The sequence below is a fragment of the Talpa occidentalis genome, unplaced genomic scaffold (assembly GCF_014898055.3).
Source record: "Talpa occidentalis isolate TD23 unplaced genomic scaffold, MPIMG_talOcc4v2.1 talOcc4.5, whole genome shotgun sequence".
In the NCBI taxonomy this organism is placed as follows: domain Eukaryota; kingdom Metazoa; phylum Chordata; class Mammalia; order Eulipotyphla; family Talpidae; genus Talpa; species Talpa occidentalis.
In genome coordinates this window covers 106,085,672-106,098,900 of record NW_023604861.1, presented here as the reverse complement: position 1 = coordinate 106,098,900, position 13,229 = coordinate 106,085,672, and positions in this window count along the sequence as shown.

Below are 13,229 nucleotides of genomic sequence, written 5' to 3'. Positions count from 1 at the left end.
TATTTGAATTCAGTGCTTTGCTCCAAACAAGGAGGTGTGGGCCTTTGATGGTAATTTGTGTCTTCTGAGTTGAACTCATAGAAGGAAGAGGGAAGGATAGTTTCAGTGTGTGAGACACTATGTCGACTCTTATAACTCCAAACAGCCTAGTGAGGTAGACCTTAACTTTCTAATTTTACAAAAGGGAAAAACCAACATAAAATCAGGCTTTTTATCCCATATCATTGTGATCCCAGAATCAGGAGAAGAGATTTGAAACTTTTTATCACATAGTTTCTTAAGCACAATTAATGTTTTCCTGCTTGAAATAGCAAAAGAAATTTTGGTGCTGGGAGAAGGAGAATTGGAGGGCAGATGAAGAGGAAAAAAAAGATGAGGGATTCTGAAATGAAGTGTTACCTAATATATAATATTATCTCTGCCTAGTCTCATGGACTTTGTATACAATCTCTATAAGAAAATGGACATGCAATGAATGTTTGTGGGATGAATGAATGAACAGCCTTACAGATCTGCTCAGCGGAAGTACAAATACTCACACTACTATTAAGTTATGAGGAGCTGGTAATCCCATTTTACTTGTCTTGTTCAATGGGAAAAAATGTGGCCTATAATATGGTGTCTTGTGAAATTTTTACTTGATTTTATTATAACAACTGTAAATAAGATAAAAGTTTAAGTGAAAGATTTTTTTTTTTTTTCACAGTTACATGTGATTTTTTATTTTTTTATTTATTTTTTTTTTTTAAGTTTATTTATTTATTTATTTATTTATTTTTTAAATAATAAATTTTATTGTTGTATTCCCCATACAATTGCAGCCCCCCCATTCTGACCCCAATCCCTCCCCTCCCGCCCCCACCCCCCTAAAAGTGTCTCTGGTTCATAGTTTTTTGTTGATTTTGATTTTCACTTTCTTATAGTTATTCGTTTTCCTGGTCCCTTATTTAAGTTTTCTAGATTCCTGCTATGAGTGAGACCATCCGGTATTTTTCTTTTTCTTTTTGGCTTATTTCGCTGAGCATGATCCCTTCCAGCGCCATCCATGTTGCTGCAAATTGCATGTGTTTATCTTTTTTGAATGCTGAGTAATATTCCATGGTATATATGGACCACATCTTCTTGATCCAGTCATCTATTTTTGGGCATTTGGGTTGTTTCCAAAGCTTAGCTATTGTAAACAGTGCTGCTATAAACATAGGGGTGCAGGTGTTCTTTGTAATTGATGTTTCTGTGTCCTTTGGGTAAATACCTAGGAGTGGAATTGCTGGATCATATGGAAGCTCTATGTTTAGTAGGTCCAGAAATCTCCACACAGCTTTCCACAGTGGTTGGACCAGTTTGCACTCCCACCAACAGTGTAGAAGAGTCCCTTTTTCTCCACACCCTCGCCAGCATTTGTTGTTGCTAGTTTTTTTAATATGTGCCATTCTCACTGGTGTAAGATGGTATCTCATGGTAGTTTTGATTTGCATTTCCCTGATGGCAAGTGATGTTGAACATTTTTTCATATGCCTGTTGGCCATTTGCATTTCCTCTTCAGAGAAGTTTCTTTTTAGCTCTTCTGCCCATTTTTTGACTGGATTATTTTCTTTGTTGTTGTTGAGTCTCATCAGCTCTTTGCAGATTTTTGTGATCAGTCCTTTATCATTAGTGTTGGGTGCAAAAATGTTCTCCCAGTTGGTGGGGTTTCTCTTTGTTTTTGTTATTGTCTCTTTTGCTGTGCAGAAGCTCTTTAATTTGATGTAGTCCCAGCTGTTTATCTTTGCCTTCACTATCACTGCTTTGGGTGATGTGTTTGTAAAGATGTCTTTGATGTGCAAATCACGTAGTGTTTCGCCTATATTTCCTTCTATATATTTTATGGTTTCAGGTCTTATGTCTAGTTCTTTAATCCATTTTGAGTTGATTTTTGTGTATGGTGTGAGGTAGTGGTCAAGCTTCATTCTTTTGCATGTAGCGACCCAGTTTTCCCAGCACCATTTATTGAACAAACTTTCTTTGCTCCAATGCATAGTCTTTGCTCCTTTGTCAAAGATTAGTTGACCATAAATCTGTGGGTTTATTTCTGGATTTTCTATTCGATTCCATTGGTCTGTATGTCTGTTCTTGTTCCAATACCATGCAGTTTTGATGATTATGGCTTTGTAGTAGAGTTTGAAGTCTGGGAGTGTAATGCCTCCATTCCCTTCTTTTTTTTTCAGGAGAGCTTTGGCTATTCGGGGTTTTTTGTGATTCCATATGAATTTCATCAATAATTGTTCTATTTCTTTGAAGAATGACATTGAAATTTTGATTGGAATAGCGTTGAATCTGTATATTGCTTTTGGAAGGATGGCCATTTTAATAATGTTTATTCTTCCAATCCACGAGCAGGGGATGTCTCTCCATTTCTTTGTGTCTTCTTCTATTTCTTTTAACAGTGTTTTATAGTTTTCTTTGTATAGGTCCTTTACCTCTTTTGTTAGATTGATTCCCAAATATTTGATTTTTTTTGTTTCAATAACAAAAGGGATGGTTTTTTTGATTTCTTCTTCTTCAGATTTATTGTTTGTGTATAGGAAGGCTACTGACTTTTGCGTGTTGATTTTGTATCCTGCCACTTTACTGAACTGATTGATGAGTTGAATTAGCTTTTCTGTGGAGTTTTTGGGGTTCTCTATGTATAATATCATATCATCTGCAAATAGTGATAGTTTGACTTCTTCTTTTCCTATTTGGATTCCTTGGATGTCTTTCTCTTGTCTTATTGCCCTGGCTAGGACTTCCAGTATTATATTGAAAAGCAGTGGTGAGAGTGGACATCCTTGTCTTGTTCCAGATCTTAATGGAATTGCTTTCAGCTTTTCACCATTGAGAATGATACTGGCTGTTGGCTTGTCATAGATGGCCTTTATGATGTTGAGGTATGTTCCTTGTATCCCAAGAATTTCAAGGGCTTTTATCATGAATGGGTGTTGCACTTTGTCGAAAGCTTTCTCAGCATCTATTGATATTATCATATGGTTTTTATATTTCTTTTTGTTGATGTGTTGGATAACGTTGATTGATTTTCGGATGTTAAACCATCCTTGTGCCCCTGGAATGAATCCTACTTGGTCGTGGTGAATTATCTTATGGATACATTGTTGGATTCTGATGGCTAAAATTTTATTGAGGATTTTTGCATCAGTGTTCATTAGGGAGATTGGCCTATAGTTTTCCTTTTTTGTGTTGTCCTTGTTCGGTTTTGGTATTAGTGTAATGTTGGCTTCATAGAACGTGTTTGGTATTGTCCCTTCCTTCTCAATTTTTTGGAAGAGTTTGTGAAGGATAGGCACTAATTCATCTCTGAATGTTTGGTAGAATTCATTTGTAAATCCATCAGGTCCTGGGCTTTTGTTTTTGGGGAGGTTTTTAATTACCATTTCAATTTCGCTAATTGTAATTGGTCTGTTTAGGTGTTCTATTTCTTCTTTATCTAGCTTTGGGTGATTGTAGAGTTGTAGGAATTTGTCCATCTCCTCTAGATTGTTGAACTTGTTTCCATATAACTGTTCATAGTAGTTACTGATTATTCTTTTGATTTCTGCTGTGTCCGTTGTGATTTCTCCTCTTTCATTGATGATCCTGTTTATTTGTGCTTTCTCCCTTTTTTCCTTTGTGAGCCTGGCTAGGGGTTTGTCTATTTTATTTATTTTTTCAAAGAACCAGCTCTTGGTTTCATTGATCTTTTGGATTGTTTTTTTAGTTTCAATTTCATTTATTTCTGCTTTGGTTTTTATTATTTCTTTTCTTCTACTGGTTTTGGGGTTTTTTTGTTGTTCTTTTTCTAGATCTTTGAGCTTCGAAATTAGGTTGTTTCTTTGAGTTCTTTCTTGTTTCTTGATGTGAGCTTCTATTGCTATATATTTTCCTCTTATTACTGCTTTTGCTGCATCCCATACATTTAGGATATTGGTGTCCTCCTTGTCGTTCAATTCAAAAAATTTTTTAATTTCCTCTTTGATCTCCTCATTAGTCCAGTGGTCTTCCAGTAGTGTGGTTTTTAATCTCCATGAGGTAGGAAAGTTCCTTGCCTTCTTTTTATGGTTTATTTCTAGTTTGATGCCTTCATGGTCAGAAAAGATGGTTGATATGATTTTAATCTTGGTGTATCTGTTGATGTTTGTCTTGTGCCCCAGTATGTGATCGATCCTGGAGAATGATCCGTGTGCGCTTGAGAAAAATGTGTACTCCGTTTTTTTGGGGTTTAGTGTTCTATAGATGTCTGTTAAGCCCAATTGCTCTAGGTCCTTATTTAGAGCTTTGGTTTCTTTACTTATTTTTTGTCTTGTTGATCTATCCATTGTTGATAGTGGTGTGTTGAAGTCTCCCACTACGTATGTGTTTTCTCTGATGTCTGTTTTCAGAGAGGACAACAGTTGTCTGATATATTTTGGTGCTCCTTCGTTTGGTGCATATATGTTAATGAGTGTTATTTCTTCTTGAAATATTGTCCCCTTGATCATAATGTAGTGACCATTGGGGTCTCTTTTTATCTTTTTGAGTTTGAAATCTGTTTTATCTGATATAAGTATAGCTGTTCCTGCTTTCTTTTTTGGCCCATTTGCTTGTAGGATTGTTTTCCATCCTTTAACTTTGAGCCTATTTTTATCTTTTGTAGCTAAATGTGTTTCCTGGAGACAGCAAAAGGTTGGGTTTTGTTTCTTAATCCAGGCTGCAACTCTGTGTCTTTTTATTGAAGAGTTTAGTCCATTTACATTTAGAGTTAATATTGATATGTTAACATCTGTATTTGCCATTGTGTTTGTCTTTCCTTTGATTTTATTTATTTATTCTTTTAATAACTTTTTTTTTTTTTTGGCCTTCTTTCATTGTTATTCGTCCCTCTGAGGTTCTGGCTTTAGGACTCCTTGTAGTATTTTTTGGAGTGGGGGTTTAGTTGCAATGAAATTCCGGAGTTTCTGTTTGTCTGGGAAGGTCCATATTCTTTCTTCAAAGAGGAAGGAGAGCTTTGCGGGATAGAGTATTCTTGGTTGGCATCTGTTTTCTTGGAGTCTGTTGACTATGTCCCTCCACTCTCTCCTTGCCCGTAGTGTTTCTTCGGAGAAGTCTGATGTCAGCCTGATTGGCTTTCCTTTGAATGTTATCTGTTTCTTCCCTCTTGCCAGCTTCATTATTTTTTCCTTGTCCTGGATTCTTGGGAGCTTTACTATTATGTGTCTTGCTGTATTTTTTCTTTCGTCGTGGAAGTTTGGTGTTCTTCTTGCTTCTTGTATATCAATTTTCAGCTCCTTCTTCACATTTGGGAAGTTCTCTTCAATTATCTCTTTGAATATTTTCTCTGTTCCTACTTCTCTCTCCTCTCCTTCTGGTATTCCTATAACTCTTATATTTCCTTTCCTCATGGAGTCAGATAGTTCCCGAAGTCTTTCTTCATTCTTTTTACTTCGTACTTCTCTTTCCTTTTCTGTTTTGGTTCTTTTTATTTCTGTGTCTTCAAGAGCACTTATTCGTTCTTCCATTTCATCAATTCTGCTTTCATTGCTTTTCCCAGAATTCTTTAGTTCTTCCACTAATTCTTTGATCTCCTGCATTTCTTTTACTTCCCTCTTTAGGGACTCAATTTCATTCTTCTGATCGTTGATTATTTTTCCCTTATCATTGTTTTCCTTTATGACTTCTGTCAGTTTTTTAATCACGGCAATTTTAAATTCTCTTTCTGGAAGGCTCAGAAGTTCTTCCAAGTTACTGTCGTTGCAATCTGAGGGCTGGTTTTCTTTTTGTGGTGTGCTTTTTTTCTGGAGAGTTGCTAGGTTGCGTGTGGTTCTTCTCCTCCCTACTGTCTGTTTTCTAATTTGCCGTATGCGTTGGGACACTGTGTAGTTGGGACTGGCCGGCATCTTGGGTGAGCTTCTCTGCTCCCCTCTGGTTCCTCCAGGAGTCATCTGTCAGTTTCAAGCAGTCTTTATTGGAGAAAGGTCCCTGTCCTAAAATGTCGATGTGGGGACACACTCCCCTGTGCGCCTGGTCTGCCCCGGCGGTGGGTTCCTGCTCCCCCACTGGGCTTGGACTGCAGGCCAGAGGGGGTCTGGCGTGGGCGAACTTCCCCCGCTCACCTCTGGCTCCTGAGGAAGCCTTCTGCAGGTAGTCTTTACTGAAGAAATGTCCCTGTTCTAAAATGGTGATGTGGGACACACTCCCTGCGCGTACGGTGTCAGGCACACTCTTCTGCGTGCCTGGTCTGCCCCGGCTGTGGGCGCTCGCTCCCCCTGTGGGCTCAGACTACTGGTCGAAAGGGGCCAGGCGTGGGCTAACTCCCCAGCTGGCCACTATCTCCTTCAGGAGCCTGTGCTGGCTTCCAGTCGCTAGGTGGCGCCAGAGATCTCTCCTAGAGCCCTTGGGGAGCTGATTTTCCACCCCGTGGGACAGGGAGCAGAGCGGGGATGGTAGGGTACACCTCAACGGCTTTGGGGTGCTGTGTCTGCCTTGTGCCCCACCGTCGTGAGGAACCCACGCCCCTAATTTCGTGCCCCGGGTCTCAGTTCCAAAGCCCTCAGTTCCAGGACGCGGGCTGTAGCCCAGATCAGTGGCGCGGGAATGGCGCCTTTTGAATCCCGCTCCCCTGCCTGGGCGCCTGGTTCCTGCTCACTCCGGGAGGGCCTCCGCGCGTCTCCCCGCAAGCCTAGGTCGTCTCCCGGCAAGCCTAGGTCGCAGGCGCGGGGACCTGGGCAGCTGCGATCCGATCCGCGCAATCCGCGCCGCTTTCCCCGCGCAATCCCGCTCCGCGTCTGTTTTTCCGGCGCGCAGCTTCCGCGCAGGCTTACCGGGCGGCCGGGGCTGTGTGCTGGGGCTGGCTCCTCCTGGGCGGGGCTCTCTGCAATGGCGCCCGGAGCTCACCTCCGCGGAGGATCCTGCGGTGGTTCTCCACAGCTCCCGTTCACAGGGTGTGGTGGCTGCAATAGTTCCTTTAAGTGAAAGATTTTTAAGGTCACTGCAAATAAAATAATAAAAGTCCTCTTTATTCTTCAAATATTAATTTCTTTGGTAAAACAAAGTATATCCTATACACAATACTTAAATCATGGAGTAAATTCTTTTCCTAATAATTTTATATCTCTATAAATTGAATATTAAGACTGATCTTACTTATGTGAGACCCCCAGACTTGTCCACAGTTAATGAGTGCATGGATTTTTATATCAAACATCAAAAATGCATTTAATGTGATTGTATTATTTCAAATGATGCTGTGATATTAGCTGGAACTGTGGCTGGTGTGACTAAATTGCTTATAAGTTCCACAACGCTGACATGAGGCTCTTTTAACAAGATGGTCTGCCAGCCCATCATTATTTGTTTTGACAGTTACAGACAATGATAACATCGAGCCTAGCATTGAAATGTTCTATTTTGATCCCAAATTGAATTTAATATTTGTTATCCATGAAAAATGAGATGTATAAAAAGGCAATACTTCAATCAAACTTTCCAAAGCATGCAGCATAGTTGGCCCCTGCTGAAAGAGGATGGTAGAGATTGTCAGAAAGGTTATGCAAGCATTAACTTAAGACCCGTATGATGAGACACTGTCTGAAAAGTAGTGTTTTTTTTCACCCCATGTGGAGTGTGCAAGGGATGAAATGATCAGTGCATCAGAATTTTTTTTCATTTATAATAATAAATTTCACTGTGGAGCCTACTCCTGTTGACCTTCCTTGCAACTCTTTGAGAAAACATTATCATTGTGACTAAATATGCTGAGCCTGCCATATATTGCAAGAATATTTTTAAATCTCTAAATGGATTTGCTGGCAACTAAATGCTCTTTTAATTTAACTTAGCACATACTCTAACTTAATTAAGGTCAATTTATCACAGAAGTATTCTGTGCCAGTATCCAGACCCAGTACTTTGGGAAATTAAAGAAGGCAAGCAAGACTGCAAAAATTGTTGGGACGCTATCTTCCAGACCAGGCGGCAATAGTCCCAGAATTCCAGGATGGGATAAAGAGTTTTCTAGTAAGGAGACATCCATGACCTTTTCTAGCATATACTAAAGAATATTCCAGTACCTGCACCTCCCCATGCCTATTCATGTCCTACAGGGATAAATCTTATTTATTCAGTTCTGCAGATGTTTACTACTATACACTACTATACTGCTATACTACTACTATACTACTATACTACTATTATACATCCAGCAAGTTCTAGTTCCTTACCTGCATCTACAGTCAAGAACATTGAAAAAAAAGCTGTACTATTTTAACCTGTCCTATGCATCAGAGTTTTAGAAAACCTCCATTAAATTTGTGGGTAATTACAAACTCCTGGTTTTTTCTACAAAGAAATTGGATCATTTTTTAATATGTTCTTAGATTTGATCACACCACTTTTTTTTTTTCTACTCATCAAATTTGAATCCTGATGTTTCTGTCCTCTAAGGATCAAGCCCCTTGAAATTTTGTCACTATTTATGCAGAAGATTTCTTCTCTTTTTCCTTTAATTATAATTTTCGTTTGCTAATGTGTGGCTTTTTTGTTTTCAATAAATTGCTGTGATAAGCACATCTCATTTCATTATCCATCGAATAAAGCGGATGCCACTCAATTCAGCAAGGGCACAGCTACCAGAAGGCCAAACAGTAAGACCTTCCTCAGAGCCACCTGCTGACTAGAGGACCTACAGCCCCGAGGCTGACATTGAAAAAAAAACTACCAAGAATCACACCACTTTTTAGATAACAGAGTCATTTTCATTAACTTGCATTTTGAGTTATTTCAACTTTTATTGTAAGTCAAAACAAAAAGGATATTTATGATTCACTATAGCATTTACTATAATTGTAGCTGTGCACTTCTACATGTGAGAATTATTTTAGAATTTTGCTCTTCTTAAGAAAAATTTGTGTGTTTCTCTATTAAGGAAAAATCCATATCTGATAACTTCTATTGGGGTTCAGACTAATAGGATTATAGCAGCAACATGAAAATTGTTGAATTTCTCATTTCTTCTTTTTCCTTTGAGTCTGACTTTCTAGCAATTTCAATATTTTAATATATTTTTATATCAAACATTTTTCCCAGTGGGAATTTTTTGGCAAATACTCTACATAGTTTATAATAACTTTAATTTTCACTATTTTGTAGATATATACATCCTTGTGTATTTGCGCACGTGTGTGCGCGCGTGTATGCGTGTGTGTGTGTATACGCTTTTGTTGCCAATAATCTCTGAGACCTTGGAAATAGGTGAGATACAAAATAAAACAAAGTTTAATGTAGAAAATGAGCAGTGCCAAGCAGGCCCAGTTCATTTTCAAGACATAGGATAATAATGCAAGTTAAGACCCATGTACCATAGATCTAAACATTTAAAACTTATAAATCAAGCTAACAAATTATATATGCATATATATTTACATGCATAATCATCTACTTTTATAAATATTGATATATTTTTTCATAACAAATATGGGCATATAACTGAAAGCATGCAAAATATAAAAGAGAACTGAATTTAACTATTATTCATTGAAAATTGAGTGTTCCTTTTATGGGTCAGCAATGTTCCTATGAGTAATAAAGATTTTACATATATAATTCACACATTTCTGTATTTATAAAATATCATTTATTTTTGTCTTTGTAGTAATATCTTTGTAGTAATATCACTTTGTAGTATATTTGTAGCATCTTTGTAGTGGTATCACTATTATAATGAATATTTCACTTAGTTTATTAAGAGTGATAGATTAAAAATAAAATTAATTGGGTTGAAAGTGTATAAAATGGATATATTTTCATAGAAATGAACATTATAATAATGTAAAAGTAAGAATTTTTGTGTTTTCTTTTGTAGATTTTTCTGTCTGCATCCAAAGTTATTTTGAATTTTCAAGTACACAAAATAATTATTAAAATTGAAAGGTAAAATATTAATTATAATTAATATATACCACAATTTTAAATATTATTAATATTTTTATTTTAAAATTATACAAATATATACACAAACATTATAAAATTAAATATTTTGTATTAATGTCTAACATTCTAAATAGTTTAAAAACATATAGTTGATATTTTTATTTAAATATTATGAGTTCATAAGATTTTTTATGGGACTATATACATTCATAAAAGTAAACTAACTACAGACTAACGTTCAAAGTCTATCTAGTTGCCAATTCAAAGAATTGCTATTATTCTTTTTATAGCTATTATTCTTTTTATTATTGCTATTATTCTTTCTATATTATTAGAGCTACAGATATATTTAATATAAGTTTTGAGGGTTATATTGCTTGTTTAACATTGTAAAGTGTTCTTAAGCTGCCATGCGTGTTCATTTGTGAATACCATGTTAATTTGTGAGTATTTCTTGGAATGTAAGAGAAGCAACACTTTGTCTTTGATGGTGGCAGTGATATGTCCACAAGCCTCGTAGTGTGTAAGTGCAGCAGGCTTTGGAAACATGGGCCATGCAATGTAGAGTAACATGTCCTTGGGACCTAACCAGTGGATTGGTCAGATAGTGAATAGTCAAGCTAGGACAGAGCACTGGATTTCATGTGGCTGATATGTCCAGAGGTTCTTTAACCCGTTTATTTTTGTTGGTTTGTCTTATTGGTGGACCTTTCATGTGTGGGGCCTGGGCAGGATTTCTCTTGTCTGGACAGATGCCCTATCTTCTATGATGCTGCCAAAGTTGTCAGTGAGATGTTCTGCAGAACAAACCTACTCTAGAGTTATGCATTCCCCCAACACACCATGGAAATGGTTTCATGGAGGAAAATATTTGCCATCTCAATTGAATTGCAGTAGCAAAATATTGGAGACAGTTTGAACAGATTTTTTGTAGGTGTCAGGATCCATATAAAAATACAGATAAAGGAATGTTTTATTGATCTGAACATGCTTCCAAGGTGCATGCATCATTTCAAAAAAAGCTAAAAGATATATCTAAATATATGTAATACAAGTTCAGCAAAGATTCTGGACCAGTACTGATCTAGTCTTCAATGAGTTGTGAAAGGGGTAATCCCCACTAGGCAGCTTCAGTCTCGTATCAAGTCACATATCCCCATGTGTGGCACATATTTGACATTTTGACCCCATGTACCCTGCCTTCCACACATATTCAGAGGCCAGAAAAGGCATTCCTAATCACAGTGGCAACTCCTGGGGAGTTTCCTGGAATTTCAGGGAGGACAATTAAGTACTTTGGTTTTAACTCTATTATATGAATATTTGCATGAACTATTTATGTAGTTTAGATGAAGTGAAATAAAATATTTTAATTTTCCCAATGGCCATGTGAATCTGTGGCAGAATAGGCTTAAAGGGCTTACAGTTCCCAAACTCTTTTTTCCATCATCACTGTTTCTATCCCACCAGTAATTCTCTTTTTTACTTTTCTCTTTTTTCTGCTTTCTCAGATGCTGGGCTTCCCTCTCCTATTGTAGTCAGTCTTCTGGCCTCGGGAAAACCATACTCTTCCTATGCTGACTTTTACTTAGAAGGTCTGAGGTGGTGGGGCCACTTCTTGTGGCTGTAAGCTTAGCAGACTCCACTGTGCTAGTTTTGGTTTCACATTTTGGACCTAGGAAAGGTAGCATTTTATTTACAAGATGGCATATTAATTAGTTGGTTCTGATTCATCTTGTCTCCTGTCTCTAAGATGCTCCTAGAATTTAGAGAGACTGATAGTTTTCTCCTTGTAATTTAAACTAAGTTGAATATTACTACTATGCTGATTATATTCTGTGAAGCCTGAAAAAAGCATAAACCCTCTCAAAGCTTTTGGCTACCCATGGCCACCCAATGATCTGTACAAACTACACAGTGACTAGAAATATGAGTCTTGGGTTGATATAATTGGATTCCTTTGTTTCAGCAAAGACATGTTGCACCAAAGTTGATATATAAAATGAGAAGTGAAAGAGATTTTCTTGTGGATAAAGCTCAGTATTTTCTGACAAAGTTCACTAAATGAAACTCCTTTGATTCATTCCCTTAAGAACACAGAAATCAGGCAGTCTTTGATTAATGTGGGTTGTGTCTGGTTAAGTCATAACAAAATCTCCTTCCATCAAACACACATTGTTTGGAGCAGGCTCTCCATGAGATTTATCATTCATACACAGGGGAAATGACCATTGCCTATAATATGCTCCTTTCAGAATGAAATCTATACTCAGTATTCCATTTAAGCATCCAGCAGCTGCTGCCCAACACAATTGTTTTCTACTGCAGTTTGGGCCAGATGAGGCCAAATTATGTATGTTCTAATTACTTTAGTCATGTTAGCTTCTATTTCATTTGGTAAAGATATGTTTGCAAAGTAAGAAACCCTGGTGCTGTGAAACCAAGATGCCTTCCCTGTAAGGACAAACATGCTCTCTAAAATGAATCAGCAGACAGGAGCCTGAGAGGCGTAATTTGGGTCCATTAAATATTCCTCTACCCTGTCCCATAATGTAATTAACATTGCAGGTCTCATGGCTCTTTTTAAGAGAATTAGAAGCCATGAGTCATTTGGCCATCATCGGAACAAGCTCGCCTAATGCAAAATGACTCAATCTCAGAGATTGCTATCTGGCAGCATTCCGAGATATCAAGACCTGAAAGCCAGCACTTAATCTGATTTAGAGCCTCTTAAAATATTCTTCAAACTTGACTGCACATTGTTCTGGTAAAAAAGATCAAGAATTATTTTAGGGACCAACTGTGGTCCAAACTATCATAGCTGTGTAATTGATTGCTTTTAAGTAATTGCATTTAATTTGGAAACCTTTGGATAAAGGAGTTAATGAAGAAATATGGTTATGCTAAGTAAATTAAGTCTGGATACATAGAATAAAGATAATATAAAAATAGAAATCTTTGAATAGATATGCAGTTGTTCTACTCCAGTGTTCTTAATGTCAGGGCTTGGTCTATTAATCTATGTAAGACATTTTTATGGTGATTTTAGTAATTCTGAAAATAAAAACTTAACAGGTATCATGATAGTGTTCTAAGGCCTTATAAAAGTTAGACTGTCACAGTGGTAGTCTTTCAAATGGAGAGTTAGTGTAGATGTAAGTTATTGCATTAATACTTAAAATGTTTCCAATGTATCCTGATGTTTTGTGTTATATTACTCCTTTTGAACTTATTCTCAAACAGAGGAAACAATATAACAGAGTAGTTGATGATTACTTTTGGTAAAAAAGATCATGAGGTAAATTGATAAAACC